The 9,530-nt window shown below is 38.1% G+C and overlaps 1 non-coding gene and 1 pseudogene across 1 annotated transcript; both read right to left on the minus strand.

Moving 5' to 3' along the window:
• Positions 1-5,542: 5,542 nt before the first annotated feature.
• Positions 5,543-5,735, minus strand: LOC131331628 (U2 spliceosomal RNA). Its single transcript, XR_009201438.1, has one exon. It is a non-coding gene; the product is annotated as a U2 spliceosomal RNA (small nuclear RNA).
• Positions 5,736-8,536: 2,801 nt separating this feature from the next.
• Positions 8,537-8,744, minus strand: LOC131331640 (U2 spliceosomal RNA; annotated as a pseudogene).
• Positions 8,745-9,530: the final 786 nt, after the last annotated feature.

Genomic DNA, 9,530 nt, shown 5'->3' on the forward strand with positions numbered 1-9,530 from the left:
GGACGCTCAAATGTGTTTAGCCTTAGTGGTCTGATCGGTCTTCTTATAACCAATTTTCCATAAAATTATACATCTTTAATTCTGTTTTTCCTTTTCATCATATTTAGAAGTTTGGAAACCCTATCTATCCATTTAAAATGATTGTGATTCAAGCTTTTTACCAAACTAATTTATTTTTCGACCCACTTAGGGTAAAATAGTAATTTCTTTTGATGTAGAAATGATTTTAGATCAAAACAACTTCGGTAAGAAAGAAGATCTAACAAGCTTTCCAACGGTTCAAACCACGATCGAATTGGATTTCGAGTGTGTCCATGTCAAGCCCGAAAAGTTTAGCATGTTTTCAAGTGTTACGGATGCGCCCGGGGCGCAAGGGAATGCACTCGAATTGCACCTGAGGCGCATGTGATGCAGCAATTATGTTTAATTTGTTTTTTACTGAGTTTTTCTAGTCCAAATTGGAAGGAGACTAAAAAAAGGCAATCCTTTAGACATTGTAAGGATTGTTAAAGCATAAGAGTCGCACAAGAAGCCCATACGAGGTGATTTCATGAGTTCCATCCATGACGATTTCATTGACATATATATGTTTTGATTCTCAGGTTACATGCTTCATAATTTGTTCTTCAATGCTCTACAAGTTGAGTAGGAGATCGTGGACCCCATAGTTTCTAAACCTTGGATTTGAGCTCACCCCAAAAATCAGTTTTAGTTTTACTGATAAATGCCAAATCATCCCAGTTTATCTTACTTATGTTAGACTATCTGTGATAGCGTGATAAATAGAGAACTCGTGACATGGAAATCGATGATTGAGGGCTGCGGAGCCCATGGGCTAGGTTTTGAAGCCCTGAATTTTTTTCGTCAAATGATGGAAGAAGGTATGGAGCCGAATAGTATGACCTTCTTGAGCTTATTATCTGCTTGTAGCCACTCTGGCCTTCTTAAGTGAAGGCTACAGAGTCTTTTGTGCCATGAAATGGAGATTCGGAATGGGAAGCTTAACGAGGATTTGTTGGGCCAATCTGGGAATGGGCATTCGGTATGATTCTGAAACTTGTGAGTTTTCCATGTGGTAGGATTTTGGGAGCGTTATTGGCAGCGTGTAGAGTTCATGGGAACAAAAATGAGGGGATCAAATATGTAGCAAAATGGCTCTTAGATTTGGAACCTAAAAATGCTGGCCACAATACTTAGTGAAGTTCAAAGCTGTTGTTGAATGGTGGGATGGAGTGGAAGAAGTACGGAGAGTATGTACGACAACAATTTGATGAAGAAGCTGAGGTGGAGCTGCGTTGATGCCCAATGATCGATCCATGGGTTTGTTTCAGGAAATCAATCGCACCTTCAAATTCTTGAAATCTATGAGCCATTGGATGTTATATGTAAGAATGAAATCACATCCACAGAGAAAAACTGAATGCTCCCAATGCGCAATTCAAACGCCCTACAAAATGAGAGAAAATAAAAGACACCCGGGGCAACCGTCTACCACATATGGTGTGAGAGGAACAAAATAATTTTCTAGGGAAAGTCTCTGCACATACATAGAGAGCCTAGACTGCCGAATCCTTGTTGACATCAAACCCTCTATGTTCTCTTGGAGAAGCAGCAGCTCTGTATAGAATGTGATTGAGTTGGTTCTAGCTTTTCGGTTTGTTTTTTTCTGAATGAAAGCAACTTACCAAAACAAACTTGTACTAAAGCTCTTTGAGTAGACTCGTGTTGTGCGTCAAGGTTCAAAACCAAATACTCACACATGAATTAAGAGAAACTTAACTATTATTGGATCATACACAATAACATTACAAAAAAACTCACCCCTCTGAGCTCGACTCCCTCTACTATCTCTCACCCTCATCCCAAGTACTCTTGCCTTAGGGTGAATCCTGATTATTTAATAAAGTGTGGAGAGCCCAATGAACCTTTTGGACACTCTTACAGAATGAATGAGTATCCTAGAACTAGGGATGTGTGCATCGAATGGACCTTAGAATGTGTAAATGGGCGCGAAAATGTATTTTAGCCTTTGTCGCTCCAATGATCTTTTGAATCAATCTCCCTCCGACCAACTTTTTAAAAACAAGACTTCAATATTTTAATGGTTCATTTCCATCATCTTTTAATATTGTGAAAAACCCTTATTTATCATTATATAATTGGTCTTAATCCGATTTAAAATGAAAACCATACGAGCATTTTATTGAAATAATTTGTTTTTCAACCAATTGAGGGTAAAATGGTCATGGATTTTGATGTACAAATTTTTTTTAATCAAAAAAAATTCGGTAGGAAAGTAGATTGGACAAGCTTTTTAACGGTTCAAACCCCGAGCAAATTGGAGTTCGGGAGTGCCTGGGGCAAGTCCGCAAAATTGGACTTGTTGTGGAATGTTCAAGATGCGCCCGGGGCACATTGAAATGCGCCTGGGCACAAAGTATTTGCGCCTGAGGCGCATAAATGCTGAATAACATGTCAAACTTTGTGGACTTGCCCCGAACACCCCCGAACTCCAATTTTTGCGTGGTTTGAACCGTTAGAAAGCTTGTCCAATTTACTTTCTAACCAAAGTAGTTTGGATAAAAAATCATTTGTATATCAATTGAAGTGACCATTTTACCCTTGATGGGTCAAAATATGATTCATTCCAGTAAAATGCATGTACGTTTCTCATTTTAAATTGGATCAAGACCCATTATGTATCAATAAATGGTGTTTTTAAAGTACTAAAAGATGGCTGAATCTAACCATAAAAATATTTGCGTTTAGTTCATGAAAACTGGATAGAAACTAGACAACTACAAAAATTGTTATAGCCACTAAGGTTAAAACACGTTCGACATTCGATTTGGTAATCAAATTACTAATTCTAAGGTATTTCTTCTTTGCTTAAGTGTTTCATAGTGTTCATAGTGTATCCACACTTCATCAAAGTGTAGGAAAAACCGTTTAATCATTGACATTCGCCCAAAGTGGGGCTTAAATATTTTTTCAAATTCAAAATTGGGTGTCTTGCTAAAACTATCAACACAACAAAAATTGAGAATATTTCCAAACGAGAACACCGAAAAGGATTGATAGTATATTCTATATTTCATTTTACTGCCACCACATTACAACTTCAATCTTTAGTGCCGCCACAACGGATTCCTAACATTGTCTATTCATGAAAATTTTCTGTAAACCAATTAAGTTCATTCTATGGTGCTTATTGACTAGCCAGCGCAGATTAATGATTTTTGTATCAAAGTAATAGGTAGGGGTTGGGGCTTTCGTTTTCTCAAGTAAGTTCTATTTTTTGCATAAGTTTGCTTGAATGCAAGTGATACTGTAAATCTGTTTCGTTGAACATTGTTGTCTTTGTGAAGGATAAATGATTCGTTCACAAACTATGCGATGTTACAAATTGTTGTCATGCTTTCAGTCTTTCAAACTATGCAATGGATTCGTTCACAAACTATGAAATGTTAAAACTCAAATTTAAAAATGTATAGTAATACGGGTAGTATCGATGAGGTAGGAATCGTTTTCAGTGAAATTGATAGAAGGGATGTTGTTTCTTCGTACATTTCAAGACAGTATACTAGCGTCGTTTCGGTTTGATGCATGGGACGAAAAATAAATTTTGTGCGAGCTCGATATTTTTTAGCGGAAGCACCGAACTATTTTGTCCCGTGCATCAAATGGGAACCTGGGGTGCGTGCTATTCCTCTAGAACAACATGCGAGTTGGGCCAATCCGGACTATCCATGCTCGGCAATAGACAGCTCGTATTGCATCTTAGCAGAACAACAATGGATGGTCGAGAGCTGTTCGATCGAGATGCAATTTGAGCCATCCATTGCCAAGTATGAACGGCCTAGATTGGCCCAACACACATGCTGGCCCCTTAGCAGGCACCCAGAAAAGATAGTTTAAGAAAAAAATATCAATGTGAATATTTTTTGTTCTGTGCATTGAACAAACATTAAATCAAATTAAATTACTTCAAAAAATATTAAATCAAACTAATTTGTAACAAAAAAAAAAAAATCAAACATTGTACCCGTTTAATGCATGGGATAAAAAAATAATGTTGATTTTTTTCGATTCCATGTATCTAACCGGCACAATGCTAGTGATAAAAAATATAGTTTAATATTTTTTCGGTCTCATGTTTGATGAATTTGGAGTACCACGTGACGAGACTCCTGCTGGGCATAGAATAATTTTTCCTAAGTCTCTCTCTCCCTCCCCCCTTCCACGTTCCTCTCTCTCTCTCTCTCTCTCTCTCTCTCTCCCCCCACCTCTCCACGTTTTTCTCTCTTTCTTTTTTTGTTAAAAAAAAATTCAAACTTCTACTCCCTCAGTCCCTTATTTAGAGTCCAATATTCCATTTTGGGCTGTCCCTTAATAAGTGCCCATTTTGTAAAGTTAGTGGGTATAAGTTGGTGCATTGTCTCTTTTGTCCCTAAAAGTAGATTCCATTTTAAAAAGTTAGTGAGTAAAAGTGTAATGATGATAGGTAAGTAGGAAAAATGGAGGAAAAATTTAATATGAAAGGTACAATAATGATGTTTTTTTAATAAGTTGGAGTTACAAAGCAAGACACTTAAAAAGGGACGGAAGGAGTAGGAATTTAGGATAGAGGATTGAGAGAATTTTGGTTTCAACTACATTTCTATAGTATATGGATAGATAGATAGATTGTGAAAGTTGACAATTGCTTTAACAAAATGCAAGGTGAAGTAAGGTCTAGCAGTGAAACACAAGAACCAATGACCTCTGGAGTTTTTGTTTTTTTGGTCAAGAATTATGGAGTTCATAGCTAAAACATTTTGCACTTTTGAGCATGCTGGCATGGAATTTTGTGGTACATTACATCAAAAGATAAAAAAGTTAATGCTCCCGAGGAGCAATTCAAATGCGCCTGAAGCGCAATCACGAAATGAGAGGAAATGTGGATGAGCCCGCGGGGCGCAGCTTACATGCGCCTGGGGTGCACCCGAATTGCGCCTGAGGCGCATGTGATGCAGCAAATATTTTTATTTTGTGTTCTACTGAGTTTTTCTAGTCCGAATTGGCAGGGGACTAAAAAAAGGCAATCCTTTAAGCATTATAAGGATTGTTAAAGCGTAAGAGAGGCACAAGAAGTCCGTACGAAGTGATTTCATGAATTCCATCCATGAAGATTTCATTGACAGACATTTTTATTTGCAGGTATATACATGATTCAAAAGTTTAGAAATGGTTGAAATATGCAAGTAAAAATATGTGGTTCTTTGACCTAGGGGCACTGTGCTCGTGATTTTCATGGAGCTCTATCTAGGACCTAAAAAAGTGATCAAAATTTTGTACTGAGAGTTTTCCGTATTTTTGGCGTTGGTTTGTATTTTTTTCCTAGGTAAGTCAAAATTTATGAAAACCAAAACCAATTTACAAAAACTACAGAGTTCAAAACAGACCCACCAAAACAAACTGATAGGAAAAGAGACCTTAGCCCAGCAATTAAACGGATTTGGTTCTAGACACGAAGTTGCAGAAACCTTTGAACTTGGTTTGGGTGGGGTGCGCCAGGCCAAGGCAATAGTGCAACACCAAAGCAATGCTTGAAATGCCCCGGCTAGTAGCAAGCTACTGTAGGGGACCCTCTCCCTCAAAAAATTAATTAATTTAATAAAGAGTGAGCCATATCAGATATTAAACTAATAAGAATAGATACTACATTTGATCTTAGCCAGAAGGCCCGAAAATGTATGACTTCTCTTCTCTTGGCTTGCTTATTTTATAGTTGCTTTTTCTCCCCTCATTTTTTTGCTTAGGCGATGTGGGAAACAAACTCCAAAGTAACAAACTGGATTTTGCTGCTTTTGCACATTCGGCTTGGTTTGTGTCTTCTATTCCACTCGGTTGTTTGAAGCCTCTGAGCACCTTGTGAATCCGTGTGTCCCAATTACATCATTGTAGTAACTGCTGAATTTATTGAGTATCAGATTGGTTAGGATAAACCCCCCTCTAAAATAGCCCTGTATATAGCTACAGATTTCCCATCCTTTATTAGGGGTCAGGGTTGAACGTCTTGCTACTCTCTTTTTTCTTCCTTCTCTAAAAACATGACGATCAAGATATTTTGATAATGAGCGCTACATCATTCCTTGGATGAGAAGCCTGGCTAGGTGTTCGACCGTGGCTAAATACTTTCTCAAGTTCTTTCTTTCAGCAACTGTCTAGGAAAGTCTCTGGACATACATAGGGAGCCTAACCTGCAGAATCCTTGTTGATATCAAATCTATGTCTCATGGTCGTGTACTGCGTCAATGATCAAAACCAAATACTCTCACTCGAATGGAGAGAAACTTATAATAGGATCATACGCAATAACATTACAAAAAACTCACTTGAGGAGCACCCCTCTGAGCTCGACTCCGTCAGCTTATCTCTCACCCTCACCACAAGTCTTGCCTTGGGTGAATCTTGATGATGAAATGGTTTCTGATTATTTAATGAAGTGTGGAGAGCTCAATTAATCTTGTGGGCACTCTTACAGAATTAATGAACGAGTACCCTAGAACTGGGGATGTGTGCCTCAAATGGAACTTAGAATGTACGAAAATGTACTTTAGCCTTTGTCGCTCGATGATCTTTGAATCGCTCTCCCTTCGACCAACTTTACATAAATAAAACTTCATTATTTTAATTGTTCATTTTCATCATCTTTTAACATAGTGAAGTCCTTATTTATTGTTATATAATTGGTCTTAATCCAATTTAAAATGAAAACAATACGAGCATTTTATTGAAATAATTTTTTCCTCGACCAATTGAGGGTAAAATGGTCATGTATTTTGATATACAAATTATTTTCATCAAAATCAATTAGGTAGGAAAGTAGATTGAAAGATATTTCTAACGGCTCAAACCACAAGCAAATTGGAGTTCGGGAGTGTCTGGGGCAAGTTCGCAAAGTTGGGACATGTTGTGCAATGTCCAAGATGCGCCCGGGGCGCATTGAAATGCGCCTGGGCGCGAAGGATTGCTCCTGGGACGCAACTGTTGCTCAAATTTTGCGAATTTGCCCCAGACAACCCCGAACTCCATTTTGCGTGTGGTTTGAACCGTTAGAAAGCTTGTCCAATTTACTTTCTATCCCACGTAATTTGGATAAAAAATCATTTGTACATCAAAAGAAGTGACCATTTTACCCTCAAAACTAAATGTCTATTTTAGTAGTTCATTACATCAAAAAAAAAAAAAGAATAACTGAATGCTCCCAAGGCGCATTACAAAAAGAGGAAAAATAGGATGTGCCCTAGGAGCAATTCAATTGTGCTTGAGACACATTACAAAATAGAAGAAATTCTGGGTGCGCCCGGCCGGGGTGCAACTTAAATGCGCCTTACGAAAAGAGTGCAAAGGAGGATGCACACCTGGGCGCAATTCAAATGCACCTGAGGCTCATGTGATGCATCTTTTTTCAGTGGTCTTTTTTTTTAGTCCTAGTTGGGTGGAGACTATAAAAGGCCAGCCTATAAACATTAGTACAAGGATTTTCAAGCAAAAGAGATGCACAAGAAGCCAGCACGAAGAGTTTCCAAGAGTTCCATCCATGAAGATTTCATTGAACAATTTGGATCTATCTTCAATAAAATAACTTCACCTGAGGATTTCATATACAATGTAAAATTACTCATCATCAAATTATTTCTCATCAATGGCGGCATTCTTTTCAAGAATAATTCGTTGTCAGTTTTTGGTTTTGTTCCAAACTCAAACGTTCTTTTCACTTGGTAGGTTTTCTTCAATTAGCTTGTGGTACTAATGCTCACACCGTCACATGGCTGATGGGCTGAAAAGAGAGGGACTCGAACAAGTCGCAACCGTATCTAGGATAGCTTTCAACTTCTAACCTCGTAATTGTGTGTTGTACCTTTTGTTGTATCAATTAACCTTCTCCTTTTTTGCTAGTGAAATCAGCTAATTAGCAACATGCTTTAATCTGTGGAGTGGCCTGCAGAAGGAAGGTCTGCACTATTTTTATCCTTTCATGCTCAACTTGTTGAACTCTATCAGGCTTTGTTTGGATCAAAGATCTTTGATGGGATATATCAAGGGGAATGGAACGGTTTTTTTTTTTGGTCAATTGATAGGAGGGGATAGGGGAAGGGGTGCTGCAATTCGCAACGATAAGAAGCAATAGGGGAATGGAACGATTGAGAAATTAAAGTTTAACATCAGGCTTTTCCCTTTGCCTGTTACTCCTTAAATCCATCCGAGAATCCTCGACCCAAATACGTACAGCCTTGATGTGACTTTAACTTTGTTTGGATGGGGTGCACCAGGCCAAAGCGACACTCTTGAGACCCCAATAGCAAGCTATTTTAGTGGGCCCTCCCGCTCAAAAAATTAATTTAATATCATGTCAGCTGATTAATGATCCGCTTACAAACTAAGAGGGAAAGAGACCTTAGCCCCGCAATTAAACAGTTGAAAAAATACTTACACACATCTATAGATGTCAAGCCAACTAATTTGTTTCTTGACACGAAGTACTAAAAGTAGCAGAAACCTTTGAACTTGGCAATAGTGCAACACCAAAGAAACGCATGAGAGACTCCAGAAGATTGCTACTGTAGTGGGCCCTCCCCCTCAAAAGAATAATTTATTTAATAAAAAGTGAGCCTATGGTCCACATATCTTATATCATATATTAAACTAATAAGAACAAATACTACACTTGATCTTAGCCGGGAGGTCGAGAAAGATATGCTCTCTTATGTTGGGCCTCTTGTTTTATAGCCACGTTCTGTCTCCTCTTTTTTTCTGCTTAGTCAATGTGGGAAACAAACCGCAAACTGGGTTTTGCACATTTTGCTTGATTTGTGCCGTTAGTTTGAAACCTTTGATCACCTTGTGAGTCCTTGTGCCCCAATTACAGTTGTAACTGCTGAATTTAGTGACCATCAGATTGGTTAGGATCAGAAAAAAACTCTAATTAGGCCTGTGGATAGCTGGTTTTCCATCCTTTTAGGGGTCTAGGTTGAACTTTTCTTTTTTCTCGGCAAAATTTATTAGTGTTAAATTGCTAGATCAACACCTTGGAGGGGAAGTAGAACTCCCAACTGCATTTTTCCTAGCACTTAAAGCACATTCCCTTGATGCTGTTTGGCCAAAAGCCTCGTGGCTGATTGAACGTCTTGCCAATCTCTTTTTTCTTCTTTCCCCTAAAACATGGTGATCAAGATATGTTGATATTGAGTGCTATAGTTTGAATTGACACTACATATTTGTGGAGGGATTTATGAATGGGGAGAGAAAAGGGCAAGAAGATATATCTAGTGATGCAGTAAATTGATTTATTTCAGGGGTTAGCAGCGAGCACAAACTTTGATTAAATAGGTGAGCCACACTTTAGTTATTCAATACTCCGGAGTATCATGTAAAATTTCTATCTTGCGCTTCTAATAAATTATGTAGCAACATATTTTGTGGGCCATCAACACACTTTTTTTTATTCAAGAAATTATTAAGTGACAGCACTATAAGTCCGTCTG

Source organism: Rhododendron vialii, chromosome 6a (genome assembly GCF_030253575.1).
Source record: "Rhododendron vialii isolate Sample 1 chromosome 6a, ASM3025357v1".
Lineage (NCBI taxonomy): Eukaryota > Viridiplantae > Streptophyta > Magnoliopsida > Ericales > Ericaceae > Rhododendron > Rhododendron vialii.